Raw genomic sequence first — 15259 nt, forward strand, 5'->3', positions numbered from 1 at the left:
TGTCTTCCATCATCGCTCAAGACCTGATTGGACACGGCTGTTCTGGTCTCTGCTAATTCCTGCCTCCCCTACATCAGGTTCTTTCTCTATAGCTCTTCTGTCGAGAAAACCAGACCTTCAGCAACTCGAAACCTTGGAAAGAAAGATTGAGACAAAGGGAAAAGTCCCCTGGTGTCTACATGCCACTTAGATAGATCACAGCTAGAGAGACTCTCCGAAGACAAGGCTTTACAGAGTTTGCTAATGGGGTTCAGCAAAACGATGTTTTGCTTCATACATGGTGGTCACACACAGGGCTTCTTTCACCACCACTGTGGCTTGTTCAATTCCTTCAAGGCAGAACTGTGTGTCAGGAAAGAACAGGGCTTGGCTAAAGCCAGTCAGCATCATTACCTAAACTTCTTTACTTTCCTGGAATGCATGCAATGCCCACGCTCCCTGGATCTCCCAGGTCGTCTCATGCAGTTACTCTCTACAGTGAAGGCTTCACTCTCTACAGTGAAGGCTCGCTATGGGTCAGGCATTGTTGTAAGTGCTTCATCAATATTAACTCAGCCAATCCTTCTAACGACTCTGGGGGATAGGTGCTACTATTAGTCGTATTCCAAAAATAAGGAAACTGAGGACAGAGAAGTTGTATAACTTGCCCAAGGTCACACAGCTAGTAAGGGGCAGAGCTGTGATTCAAACCCAGACAGTCCAGTGCCACAGTCTGTATGTTTAACCACTGTGCTACCCCAGTCTGCATTTGCTAGGGATCGTTCCATATACAAACACAGGCAGATATATCATTATACATTTATAACACGTTTAAAATGGGTTGCCAAGTCAGAAAAAAAAAAATCCCTTCTCTAACCATGTTTCTTAGGAGAGAGTTTAGAAATTGTGGTCACCCAGAGACAGGTGATCACGTTTTTAAGGGGAAAACATTTTGTAGGTCTGCATGGTGTCTAGACAGAAAGCTGAGGAGAAAGGATTTGTCCATGTGTATCTCCAGGGCTGCCCAGGGAAGAGTAGCATGATTTGAGGTGACAGCTCCAGCCCAGCCGTGGAGGAGAGCCAGCCACGAGGCTGGCCAGGGCTGGAAAAAAGAGCTTTTAAAGCAATGCTGCCCAAAATCTAGTCCTTGGACTTCCTGCAACAGGGTCACCTGAGGATTTTGTTACAAACACAGATTCAAAACCTTACCCCAGACCCGTGAATGGGAATCTCTGGGGAGCGAGGGAGGAAGGAATGGGAGGGGTTATAACCCCCAACCCTGAATCTATAACAAGACCCCCGGGGGTTCTGATGACAGGGAAGTTTGGAATCCTCTGCTGTAAAACCTGACGTCTCTATTTGCCGTAAGTGTCTGTGCCCCAAGCACTCGGCCACCAGAATGAACCATGCCCTACAGCCCAGCCCCAGATACACGGCGGAGTACGATCTGGTACTGATATAATATATTAACATCAGTCGTGAGCGCTACTGATTATTAGCATTTACTGCGTGCCAGACACTGCTAGCGCTTTCCCAAGCCTACCTGTGCGCATTCTCATCACAGCCTTGTGCTGTAGTTGTGGCCAACCTTGATTTGCTGCTGATGAAATTAAGGCCTAGAGAGTCTGGGTGACTAGCTCAGGGCTACACAGAAAGCAAGCGGCGGAGATGGAATTCAAACCCGTTCTGTCACTTTGACCGTTCTGGCTCTGAGCACAAGGTCAGTGCTGCAAGCAGGCCACCCTCTGCCATCATCCCCAGCGCCACACTGGGGTTGGGAAGGCCACCGGGTGAGGAAGCTGCTCTTCCAGATGCACATCCATTTCAGCCGATCCCCCAGGGGCATCTGTCCTCCTATTCTGACACCAGCCAACGTGCTGGGCCAATACCAGCTCCATTAGGCCCGAGTCTGCAGGATGGGGGAGGCCAGGGTGTCATCACCTGAGGCAAACACTTTGATGCTGGAAAAAACAAGCCTGAGGCCTCAGAGCCTGAGGGGCTCCTCTGGGGACCTCATACAGCTGGCCTTCTGCTGATGGAATGGCGTCCACTGACCTGAGGGGGAATCCTCACTTCCAAGATGTGTGCCTCAGGAAGGCTGCTCACCCTTTCCGCAAATCTGTAAATGGTAACAATGACCACGGCCTCACTGGGTGTCCGGGAGGATTACAGTTGACCATATGGAAAAGGTGCCTTCCCGGCCCCCGGAATACACACTTTAGGTGCTCAGACCTCCCCCGCTTTCTCCTCCTGTTGCCTTCTTTAATTTCTTGGTATCATCCCCATCTGGACAGCGCTGCCAGATCTCCTACCCCAGCCCTCAGGACAGAAATTCCAAGAACCTGGGGGCTCCTTTGCTGGCAGGGGTACCCCACATCCGCCCACCCTCCCACCGTCAGAGCTCTGGAGGCCCTCAGCCTTCCTGTTCACTCAGCCCAGGATGTAGGCTTCCCAGCGGCAGGGCCGTAACTGTCTTGCTCTGTGCTCTTTCCCTGGGCTGAGAGAGTGCCCGGCAGGTAGTAGGTGCTCAGCTCATCCTGAATAAATGAATTCAATCATCTGACAAAAGGGAACTGTGCATTGGCTCTGCATGGGGCCCAGTGATGATAACAAATCCATCTGGAGCTTGCGCTTCTGCCCTCACATCTGACACCCAGGCTCCCTCTCAAGGGCTCCAGACTGATGGAAGGCGCCTTCCTACCCACCGTGCTCCTCTTGCCTCGAAGTGCGGCTAAGTCAGCAGAGAAGCCTCACTCTTCTTCTCCCTTCACTTTTGTCCTGGGGACAAACCTCCCCGAGAGAGATGCTCAGACCATGGCCTCCTGGAACTTGCCGTGTAGGCCCAGAGTTGGAGCTAAACCCAGAGGCCTCTCCTGACAAGGAAGCAAGTAGCCGTCTCTTGGTCTGGCCACCCCTCCAGAGAGCTGTCCTGACACATTCTTACTGCTCACATCCTCCTGCAGGAAAATCCACTTTCAACACAGGAAGAGACACAGGCCTGAGCCAGAGAAGCCTCACGCTCACCTCTCAGAAGGCCCCAGGAGGACCCAGCTCCAACAGTGGAAACACCACGCAGTCGTGAGGTTGGATTGCTAGGAGCACAGAGGGAAGCGGTCCACAGGGAAGCCTGAGAAGGGTTCCAGGGCCCCTGGCTCCCCACCAATGAACTAATGGATCCATCTCAACTACTTCAGTTTATTTACTGATCATTAAAGACTCTCCTCAAAAGTTGGAAGAAAAAAAAAAATGTCATGAAGAACCTAGGGGTAAGACAGGAATAAAGACACAGACCTACTAGAGAACGGACTTGAGGATATGGGGAGGGGGAAGGGTGAGATGTGACAAAGCGAGAGAGAGGCATGGACATATATACACTACCAAACGTAAAATAGATAGCTAGTGGGAAGCAGCCGCATAGCACAGGGAGATCAGCTCGGTGCTTTGTGACCGCCTGGAGGGGTGGGATAGGGAGGGTGGGAGGGAGACGCAAGAGGGAAGAGATATGGGAACATATGTATATGTATAACTGATTCACTTTGTTATAAAGCAGAAACTAACACACCATTGTAAAGCAATTCTACCCCAATAAAGATGTTAAAAAAAAAAAAAAAAAGCTGGAAGAAGAAAAATTTCACGCCAAGCTGGTGGGTAATCCCCATGTTGGCGTGACGTGCTAGCTCGGAAGTATTTTCTGCTGCTGTCGTTGTTCGTCCACTAAACTGCATTGTTGCTGGGTCCCAGAACACAGGCATAGGCAAGAACGGGGATCTGCCCTGGCCCTGGCTCAGGAAAGCCTACAGGTATTTCCAAAGAATGACCACAACCTCTTCAGTAGAAGGTAAACAGAATTTGGTGATTACGGGCAGGAAACCTGTTCTCCATTCCAGAGAAGAATGGACCTTTAAAGGACACAGTTAATATAGTTCTCAGTAGAGAACTCAAGGAACCTCCACAGGGAGCTCATTTTCTTGCCAGAAGTCTGGATGATGCCTTAAAACTTATTGAGCAACCAGAATTAACAAATCAAGTGGACATGGTTTGGATAGTGGGACGCAGTTCTGTTTATAAGGAAGCCATGAGCAGGCCAGGCCATCTTAGACTATTGGTGACAAGGATCATGCAGGAATTTGAAAGTGACACACTTTTTCCAGAAATTGATTTGGAAAAATACAAACTTCTCCCAGATATCCAGGTGTTCCTTCTGATGTCCAGGAGGAGAAAGGCATTAAGTACAGATTTGAAGTATATGAAAAGAACAATTAATGTGAAAGTGTCTTCTGATCTATTTCAAGCCTCCTCCTGCCCCCCCCCAAAATTATGTATTTTTTGTTGTAGAGACATTTGTTGACTTTAGATCTATGGATAATTATTTCTAAGCAAAGTACTTTTACTCCTCATTAATCTTAACTAGACTGTATCAGATACCATTTGTGAAACATTTCTTTGCTGTAACTGCCTGAATGCCCATCAGGAGTCAAGAATAGGTGACCAGCACCTGCCAAGGGTAGAACATCTACCAAGACAGCCCGAAGTGGGAGAGTCCCCTGGTAGCATGAGCTGAAACCAGAGCCTATAGAGCTAGGAGCTAGGCAGACGGGTCCAAAGGTCAGAAATGGATTACAAACAGAAGAGCTAGCATTCAGTTATTAAAATTAGATCAAAACAGGGGCTGTGAATTACTTTATATCACATTCCTTAAAAAAATTCTGTTCACTCAGACCAGGAGTCAATAAGTTGAAAACTCCAGGATATTCCACAGGGGTAGTAAAGAGACAGGTACGAGACTACCTTTTCCGCTGTTAAAGGAGAAGGTCTAAGACCTTACAAAACTTTGTTTCTGATCTTCAATGAGATTGCATGGAATGTTACAATGATAGAACAAGAACTGGCTGCTCTTTACAAAAAAGAATAATCTAATATCAAGCATAATGGCTAAAATGAAAACTTCAAAGAGGTAATAAATTGAGAATGAATACTGCTAGAAACCAACATTAGTAAGTTAGAAACTAAACTTCACAGAATTAAAAAATGAAAATTAAAACATGTTTTACCCATCACGTTAGCGAAGATTTAGATTAAGTACCCAAAAAAAAGAAAAATAGCATTTTCTGCCTTATAAATTGGTACAACTTTTTAGAGTGTAAGTTAGCAATATCAATTAAAATTCAAAATATTCTGGGTTTGGACCCAGAACTTCCACTTCTAGAAATTAATCCTGAACAAAGAAATGGACCCAAGAGTACTTGTTGCAACTTTTTTTTTCAAACTTGGGAACAGCCCAAATGTTGATTAATAAGAAATACCAACCAATATGTCTATAAAATGTAACATTTGCAGCAGCTAAAAAAGAATGAAGTACTGACAGAAAAACACCCCAAACTGCTAAGTAAAAGAAGCAAATTGTGTATAATACTTAAAATGTTTAATAAATGTTCATGTGTGGGGAAAAGCATGCAGCAAACTGTTAAAAAAAAAAGAAAAAAGAAAAGAAAAGCCGGAAGAAAAGCTATGTCTGGATCTTAGGGAGCAAAACAGAACAGAACAAAACCAGAGCACCAAAGTGTTAGCAGGTCCTGCCAAAAGAGGGGTTGGAAATAAAGAAGACAGCGTCTCAGGCTACCAAGGAAGTCGATGGTGGACCGGAATTTTCTTTACACAAACATGATGTATGGCTTTGGAACACAGCACCTGGCAGAGACGAGGGGCACCTCTATTCCCAGTACCAACCCCAGGCAGGGTAGAAGAGGGCACTGGGCCAGGGACCAGAAAGCCATGGTGGCACTGCAGCCCAGCCCTTCCCAAGCTGGTCAACCTAGGATGAGGGGCTTAACCTCTCCGGGTCTCTGCTTCCTTCTCTGAAAACTGAAGGAGTTGGACTAGATTATCCTAAACACATTTTGTGGTGCCATAAACTCTTTTTCACTTCCACGTCAACATTTTAGACAGAGATAGTCAGTTCTGTCATCTTCTCCAGCGCTGAGACGGTGTCCTTGTAACCTTGGCAAAGGGCCCTGGAAGGTGCATGATAATTGTTTCTCTGCCTCGTTGCTATGGAAACTTGCAACTCTTGCATCCCTGGTGCTAGGACAATAGCCTGCCTGGAACTCCTGGGTGGTTTAGGTTTGTTCTGTCCACATGCATTGTAGGCGCACTGAAGTTTTCCCAGAGCTGAAGGTGGTGGCTTGCTGATATGAGTCACTGACGTTCCCCCTTTGATTACCAAGTTTCACTAGAAAGCTTGGGATCATGACAAGCGCGTTAGCAGCGCTGATGCTGCACCGAGGGGCTCCCACAATTAGCGCACCCCTAGGATCTGGAAACTGATTCCTGATCTGCCTTCTGCAGGTTCCCCTTGGCTTGCTCTGAGACTTTGGGGTGACCCTTCATTACTTTCCTGCCGCCTCTAATGAGACATACGCTTCAAAAAGTTGCCCTCAACAAGCACTGAAAGATACAGCAGCACCTCTGTGTGACTCCCTCTGATCATGAAAACACATCAACTCAGCAGACACGTGTGTCAGAAAGCAGGTCTTCTAGTGCCCAAACAGAAAAGTGTAGTCGGCAGAAAGGCTGCTGATGGCGGTGTTGTATACTCAAATTCTGTTTTGTCAGAGAGGGAAAACGGGTTAGAAAAATCCTCCCCGTCTATAGTAACCCTATAAAATGCATCAGATTTGCTCCAAGGTTTGTGCAATGTTACAACTCTCTTTTCAATAGTGGTAGTGAATTTGGAAACCAGAAATGTGATCGTTGAGGCATGCCGCCTGGCTCCTGATGAAACAGAGCAAGCAACAGGCTTCCTGGCTTGCCCACATCCAGTCCTGAGACCACAGCGTTCCCCACTGGCTGAGATTAATGGGGTGACACTGTGGCTGCCAACATTTCTCACGGTCACACTCTGCACCTATAAGCTCTTTCACCCTTCCTCCCCAAACAGGGCAACCTGCCACCGCCTGAACAATTGCCTGCATTTCCACGCATGCTTCACACGCAGAATCAACCCCAACTCCTCTCTCTCACCTTCCCATACCTGGTTGGTCACCAAGTCTTCCTCAAACTCCACCTCTATTTCCTCCACTACTGTGCTAGTTCCCACCCACGGCCTTTCTCACCTGCACTCATCCAGTCATCTCCCAGTTGGACTCCTTGCCTTCAGCCTTACCCTCTCCAAGCCATCCTCCACCAGCGTGGTCTTTCTAAACCGCAGATCTCATCATGCCACGCTATTTACTGTTCTTCCGTGGCTCTCCAAGGCTTGCACCATCAAGTCGTAATCCATTAGCCCGACATATAAGGCCCTTCCTGCACTGGCCCCCGCCCCAGGCCACCACTGTGGGAACAGTTCTTCATCTAGCCCAACCCCCCTCCTCTTAAAACCTTCCCTCACCCTCTCTACCCTACCGGATAGAACAAGTCATAGCCACCTCTGTGCTACCATAGCAACCTGGGCTTCCTCCCTTTAGCGCTCCTAGTTCCACGACATCTGCATGTTTCTTTAGATATCTGTCTCACCTCCAGACCATGAGCTCTTTGTGGGCAGGGACCCCAACTTAGTCATTCTTGCAAAGAGCACGGTGCTGGCACACACTTAACCATTTTTCAATGAATGAATGAATAAAAAATACATGAATGAAGAACCTGCCATATGCTACTTGCTTTTCACATGCAAGTATAACTTTTCACATGTAGAATAACTCTTTCCACACCCTAGTTACAGAAAGCAAACAAGCCAAGCTCAAAGAGGAAGAACCTGGCTATCGAGAAGAGAATGTGGAGTGAAGAGCTGAAGAGTTAAGCTGCTTGGGTTCAAATCCTACCTCTACCATTTTCTAGCTGTGTGACTTCAGTCAACTTTCTTCACTTCTCTGAGCATCTGGAGGAAGAGTAAATAATCTGACCTTCCTCATAGGTTGTTGTAAGCATTAAATGTTACATAAAGTATGTGGGAAGGGTCTGGTGCAAGGCAAGTGCTCAATCAATGTTAGTTACTATTATTAGGGAGGCACCGGCTTCCCAGGTATTTCTGCCATTTAGAGAACAATGAGCTCTGCCCGAATGGCTGCCGTGTCTTAGATGTTTCTAGAGCCTCCATTTCAGGAAGCTGTTGAGTTAATTCCAGCCTTGCTGATCTGTGACAAGTGTGGGTCCTCAGGGGCAGAACCCAAGGAAGGGTCTCAGGGAAAATGGCATCTCTGGCATAGGTGTCCACCATCGGAGCTTCATCCCCATCTCCTAATTGGGCCACCTCAGGCCCCAGTCCTGTGCCCATTCCCCTGGCTGGCTGAAATGACAGGGGCTTGGTGCAGGGTAAAGGGGGCTCAGTGGGGACTCTGGGAACCCTGCAGTCAGGAGATTGTCAATGCCTTCAATATCTGGGTGGGGATGTCCCTTCTCTGCTACGGTCTTAGTCTGTTCAAGCTGCCAGATCAAAACACCTGTGTGGCTTAGAAACAACAGAAAGTTATTTCTGACAGTTATGGAGACAGGAATTCCAAGATCAAGATGCCAGCATGGCTGTGTTTTGGTGAGGGCCCTCTTCCTGGTTCATAGCCAGCACCTTCTCTCTGCATCCACACAGATGGAAGGGGCTGGGGATCTCTCTGGAGCCTCTTTCATAAGGGCACTAATCCCATTCCCGAGGGCTCCACCCCATAACCTAATCTCCTCCCAAAGGCCTCACCTACTAATACCATCATCTGGGGGGGTTAGGATTTCAACATATGAATCTGGGGGGGGGGACTCAAACATTCAGACCATAGCAGCTACCCTGTGCCCGTCGTCTGCACCATCTCTGCACAGGGTGGTCACTCACAAGTGTTGCTGGAGCCTTTTTCACCCTGGGGGAATGGGGTGAGGCAGGCCAGGGGTGTGGGGAAGAGGACAGGAAAGAGTGGCATGGGGAAGGGCCTGGCTTTAGCATTTAGCACACCAGCCCCGAGGCTCAGCTTCGCCCCAGCCACCCACTGACCTGCACAAATTCCATCTCTCCCAAAGTTCCAGGCTTGTTCTTCTGTAAAGTGAAGGGCCCTAGGTTAGATCACCGTCTCCTGCATCCTGTGGCTCAGGGACGTGACCTGGGCTTCAAATGTGTTGCAGGGGGTGGGGTGGGGGGATGGGAGAGGGTGCAGCATTGTTTCCCATTTCCTTCCCCCTACCTCCCATGCTGGTGCTTTGGGCTCTGGTGGCTTCCGGAAACACCCATTCTTCTTCAGACAGGAAAAGCCTTTTCTAAATAATTTTTCCTCTCTCTAGGTCCAAGCCAAGAAACCTGGAACAATAAAAAGCCAGCCCAGTCTTCTGTCATGATTGTCTGCAAACCTAATAAAAATGGATGCCTTGGGCTCTGGAATGGTGAACACGAGTCTTCCTCATCAGCCCGGAAGGCCCTCAGGCTTCAGTATCCCCTCCAAAGAAAAGGAGCAGATGGCCAGTGGGCCCAACCAGGACACCAAGACCCCGTGCATGTGGGTGGCCCAGCCTCCTCTGGCTCTCAATTGTCAGCCTCAGAGAAACCAGGCACATTGTAATGGGAATGGAGGGGACCCAACCTTCCGTCATGTGGGGAGGGGTTGACTGTGTTCTGTGTGCCAGGAGTGCTGGGTCCTGCTGATTTATTTACAGAGACATACCTTCCCTATTATTAATAATGAAACAATTGGATATCTACAGAGGTCTTGCTCTGTGTCAGGCACTACACTAAGTGCTTTGGCTGCATCAAGTCATAAAGTCATTTGGCTATTCAACCAAAAACTTAGTGAGCGCTCAGCGTGTGCCCGAAGCTGTGCTAGGCACTGGGGCACAATGTGAAGCCGTGGTTCCCTCACTCAGGGAGCTAACAGTCTAGGGTTATGGCTCTCAAACTTATGTGTGCATCCAGTGAAATCACCTGGTGTGTAACTCTGGGCCACACCCCCAAACAGGAATCTTCACTTTTCTCAAGCACCTTATCTCTAATTCACACTTTGTGAAACACTGGTCTGGTACTATGGGAGAAATCTATTACCGTGCTCATGTTACAGATGAAGAAACTGAGGTTCAGAGAGGCTGAGTAACTTGCACTACATCACACAGCTCATAAGGGGCAGACCTGAATAGGGACACTGCTCTACCTGATTTCAGAGCCAATGTTCTTAATTACTACTCTACCCTGCCTTCCCAAACCTTACCCAAAGAATTACAGTCTTATCAAAAAAAAAAAAAAAAAGTGGCAAAAGCAACAACGAAAACCAGCCATGGACAAAAGGGAAGGACAAAAATGCAGATACTGTTAGCAGGTTAGACTTGGAGGAGAGGAGCTCTTTCTCACACGGTCTCTGGGGATGTTCACGGGCACAGAACCCCTGAATCACCTGTGCCCTGTGGAGCTCAACCCATGGACTGAGAAATTCCAACCTGCATGCACATGCACAGCCATGAGGATATGCACTTGCCACCATACGTGTGACATGTGCGGCCACATTCGGATATTCACGTGCACACACTGTATCCATGCCACACTCCTTGAAATCCCAGCCCCTCCGGAACACCCCACGAGAAAGTCACCTTGTGACAGGTGGCCCTCCACTGGCCCAAACGGCCATCACCACAGGATTAAACAGCCTCTGCTGTAAAGTGTTTTCTAGTCAAAAGAGGTTTTAGCAGCTAGAGTGCATGTATAAAGGTCAGTTCCCCACTCAGGGGACAGCCAAGCCCGGGGAAAGGACAGAAGGTTGAGGAGGGACTGCCTAGAGGATGACATTTGGAATTATGCATTTCCCTAAGCTGCCTGCAGAGCTGCCATGCTCAAGGGAAGGCCTGGATCCCAGGGGACTTGGTCTCTTTACATTTACATGACAAGCCCCTCTGCACAAAGCAAGCATCAACTAACCTGTAAGGAAGGGGGGATGCACATCACAGCACCCCAGGAAAGCACAGAGCTAGCTCCTCCAAGAGCTAGGGCACCTTGCAGAAGGCACCAACTGCTGGGCCCCTCTCCCCAGCCTCTCGGGCAGACTGCCAGTACGGATTCCCTTCCTTCTCTGACTCACACTGAGCCCTGACATTCCTGAGGAGGCTTACAAGCCCAAAGAGACCTTGCTGCCTAGCTACCCCTGGACCACAGCATATTTGCAAGAGGGGGTGCACAGGGAGGAGGCCCGGCACACCCATCTACTTGGTGAACACCAGTTCCACACGACCCTGTCAATCCAGCCAGGACCCTAGGACCACTCAGGCTCCCCCTCTCCCACACCCTCAAGCACCCGGTCCTGCTGCTTCCGCCTTTTTATTCTTTCCTCTTCTCTCTGTCCCAACCGACAAAGAGTCCTTGGCCAGACTTTAGTCAGGCTCCTCAGAATCCGCTTTCCAATTATACCTGGACTTCTGGGCTCCCGCGTTCATCTCTGAATCATCCAGTTTTAGCACGAATCCTGCTAAATCAGTTTAGCCAGAACCCCCCCAACCCCAACCCTCAGGATCTGATCATGCTCAGTATCTGATTGGTTTCCTCATCCTCCACCATCCCCCAGGTGATCACCTCCACCTGCCTTCAGCAAGAATCCGGGTCAGTTTAGCCAAAATCCCCTCTTACCCTGATGCTTCCTCTCAGTAATTTTCCATCCACTGACCCCACCCTGCTCCTTGGCTATAAATTCCCACTTGTCCTGTTGTATTTGGAATTGAGCCCAGTTCTACAGAGAGGTCTCTTCCCCTACTGCACCAGTCCTGTATAAAATCTGCTTTTTCCACTTTAGCTACTGTCCGGCTCTGCTTTTTGTTTTTCACAACGACACCCACCCCTGTTGCCACAGGCCCTGCAGCACCATCTCTTGCATGTCCTGCGCATGAGGATCTCCCAGCGTTCATCATCTCGGAACGTACTTTCTCTAGAGTTGTCCAACACAACTCAAATCCTGGCACCGCGATGTTTTAAGACATAGCATGACTCCAACTGCCCACTGGATAAACCGTAAATATTGACTCGGCCGTCAAGGTCCTTCACAACCTAGGACCAGCCAACCTGCCTGACAGTGTCTCTCGCCCAACCTTTCCAAATACTCTGACCTCTTGACATGTAAACACATGTGCTCCCCCAAAGAGCCCATGGTATCTACTGCAGTAGGTATCCTGAATGTTACTGATTTCTTCTCAGGTCTTCATCCCTCTGTCTTATAACCTCCTAGCGGGCTTGGCACAGAGCAGGCAGAGTGAAATTTTAGATCAGACAGGTGGGTGAGTAGATGGTGGATGGACAGACAGGTGGATGGGTGAGGAGTCTTGTATTGGCTTTTGTCATTTTCATCTGATGCCTCCCTGGGAAGCAAGCAGCCTGATCAGACATTTTCAAACAGAAAGGTTGCTTGGCCTCTACTTTTAAACTGATGGATACGAAAGATGAGAATAATAATATCCACATTGTAGAGCTGTCGCGAGGATTAAATGAGAAAACATACAGGAAGTATTTAGCCCTGTGCCTGACACACAGTAGGTGTACGATATACAGCAGCCACTGCTGGCACCAGCCCTTGTGTGTGTAAGTCCCTTTGCCTTCCAATGGGCAGGACACAGGTGCTCCAGCCTCTCCTAATTCTGGTTGAGACAGATCTTTCCCGCAGGCTGGAGTGAAGGTGGAGGGCAGCCACAGAGGAGCTCCTGGCCTACTTTGTGTAAATTTTAGGCTCAGGCAAGGCTCCAGACAGTAAGTGATGCAAAGAGCCAGCTGCAGATAATGAGGCCCGGGGGACAGGCCGCTCGGGGTGGCTCTGTCCAATAGGGGCTGCTCCACCTGAACGCACAGGGCTCGTACCCAGCCTCCGGCGGTGCCCATGGCTCAGGCTTCTGCAAAGCTGCCAGGCATGCCTCCTGTTCCACAAAAAGAAAAACAAAAGAAAAAAAAAGGAAGGCAGCCTCTGACATCCCAGGCTATAGGGAAGCTCCTCTCCAGTACCCATTTGGAAAGGCAGGGGAAGTTAAGACAAAGCTTCTCCATATAACACAAAGGCCTGCATGTCCAAGCTGGTCCTTTAGCCCCTGCTACCATGATTCTTAGGTTCCTCACAGGTCTCCCTGCATCCATACACTCCCCATTAGCCCATCTTCCACGCAGCACCCAGGGTGAGCAGTACACACATAGATTCCATCCTCACCAGCCTACAATCCATTCAATGGAGGCTCCCTGTTGTCTTCCAGAGAAAGTCCAAATTCCTTGGCATGGCGTTCAAGGCCCTTCACAGCCCTCCCAGCGTCTCACCCTGCCCCACATGCTGGGATACACTTACAGGCATCTGCATGTGCTCTTCTCTCTGCCTGAAACACCCCAGAGTTGCTCGGCAAGGAGGTGACGGAGCCAGGACTCCGGGCCTTCTCTTCTGTCTCTGAGTGTCACACTCCTTGGGTGGGAAGGGCTTGGGGATTCCAGAGCAGCCCAGTCCCATGCTGCTGAGATGCCAGGACAGACCTTTCCCGTTTCTTACGTCCCGAATTCTCTGAATTTGCCCTCATTACACATCACTGTGTGACTCTGAGCACCTAGTCGATGGTTACCCAAATAAAGTCAGCACGGGCTGCAATCTGCATCTCCAAGGGTCTGCATGGCTCAGCTGCAAAAGGGAACACAAGCTGACATTTCCAATTAACCTCGTTCTTACCCTCAGTCACTGTGCACTGCGTGGCACACCCTCATGGGGCTGCAGAGGCCAGGGAGCGAAGGCAGACCCTGGCATCCCAAGCAGCAAGGAAGCACCTCTCCAACACCCATCTGGGAAGGCACTGAGAGCTAAGACAAAACCAGCGCTATCCAACACAAAGACTCATGTCCCAGCTAACCCTCTGGTCCCTGCCATTCTGCTCACAGGAACCTCTCTGTAGCCTCAGCTCCCTCTGACATCTGGACCTTCTGGGGCCCCTGGGCTAGGGAGCTCCCCATTGCTCAGGAGGAGGGCCTCTGAAGGCCTCCTGGCCATGTGCTCAATATCACCGCTCCCCTACGTCACTAATGACTCTACACATCCAAACACACGGCCATGCAACTATATTCTGGACAATAGGATGTAGGAGGAAGTGGTATGTGTAACTTCCAGGAATTGTCCTTAGAGGAAAAGGATGTGCACTTCTCCTCCTTCCTTCTTCCTTCTGGGTGGAATGCACATATAATTGCTGGAGCTGGAACAGCCATTTTGGACCATATGTTGGAAGGCTCATATTGAAGACGATAACAAGCTAAAAAGAGGCCAGGCCCCTGACACTGGAATAGCCAGACCAGCCCCAGACTGCTTAACTCCAGGCTTTTTGAACGTAAGAGAGAAACGCACTTCTATCCTGCCTAATCCACTGTTTTACTGAGATTTCTGTCAACTCATCGCTAAACCTAATTCTAATTGATATGGCAGGTGACCTAAAAAAGGCTTGGTTTACTTTTCGAGGCATTTTTCTCTGCATCAGTGCCAAACACGGCAGATGGGACCACTCTGTCCCACATGCTTGGGCTTCTCTAAGGGGCTGCTTCAATCTAAATGGAATATGTGGTCCCAGACCTTCCTGAACTTGTCACTGGCAAAGGCTCTCTTGGTCCTTGTGGTTTCTTCTCCACTCTCCTACCTGCCCTGAGCTTCCAGTTTGATATCCACTGGCCAGCATTTCTGGCCTACCTCTATCCTGTTATCCTCAGTTTCTTCTCCATGTTGCATATAGGTAGTGTTTATTTCACATGGTGGTTTCCGAGTGACTAGCTTCTTGGGACTGTTCTGGGTACAAAACTAGTGGCTGGGCTGGGACCCTAAGCATGGCCCCTCCCCTGCCCTCACCCTCTAGGAGAGGCTAGCCCACACAAGTATATCCTTGTGGACTCACCTCCTTCAGTCTACCCTGAAGCATGATGGGGAAGTAGAGTCAAGGGCCTGTCCTGGCTGATTTTACCTTCTCAAAAAGCCCATGGACACAGGAGTTAGCTGGGGGAGAGGAAACCTCGCATAATGCTGGGACAGAGGCCACTGAAAAGGCAGGCTTGGCCTCCAAGACAGGACTCTGGTGGCAGCCCCAGAGGGCAAGGAGTCAGCCAGCATTACAGAGTTGCAAACCAAAGCATCCCCTAGGAAAGACCGAGAAGCAGGGAGTGCTTAGCTCTCAGCCCCTCAGGGGAGCAGACTCAGATGATCCCAGCCCAGGTGGGACCCAGGGTAGAGTGTCTAGATCTCCTTGGGCTCCAGTCTCCTAGATGAGCAGGTTGATGGGCCTATACGCTTGGGACCTCTCAGAGGAGGAGCTCAAGGCAGGCCCTTCTCAGGGCTTTCCAACGGGACACGTT

General features: G+C 49.4%; 1 protein-coding gene and 1 pseudogene across 1 annotated transcript in view; one reads left to right on the forward strand and one right to left on the reverse strand.

Annotated features, from left to right (window-relative positions):
- The window catches only part of GALNT18 (polypeptide N-acetylgalactosaminyltransferase 18), a 347432-nt gene that overhangs the window by 269741 nt on the left and 62432 nt on the right, over positions 1–15259 (reverse strand). The gene's annotated exons all lie outside the window — the stretch shown is intronic.
- On the forward strand, positions 1379–4242 carry LOC114886826 (annotated as a pseudogene).

The sequence above is a fragment of the Monodon monoceros genome, unplaced genomic scaffold (assembly GCF_005190385.1).
Source record: "Monodon monoceros isolate NGI ecotype Baffin Bay Population unplaced genomic scaffold, NGI_Narwhal_1 Super_Scaffold_7, whole genome shotgun sequence".
Lineage (NCBI taxonomy): Eukaryota > Metazoa > Chordata > Mammalia > Artiodactyla > Monodontidae > Monodon > Monodon monoceros.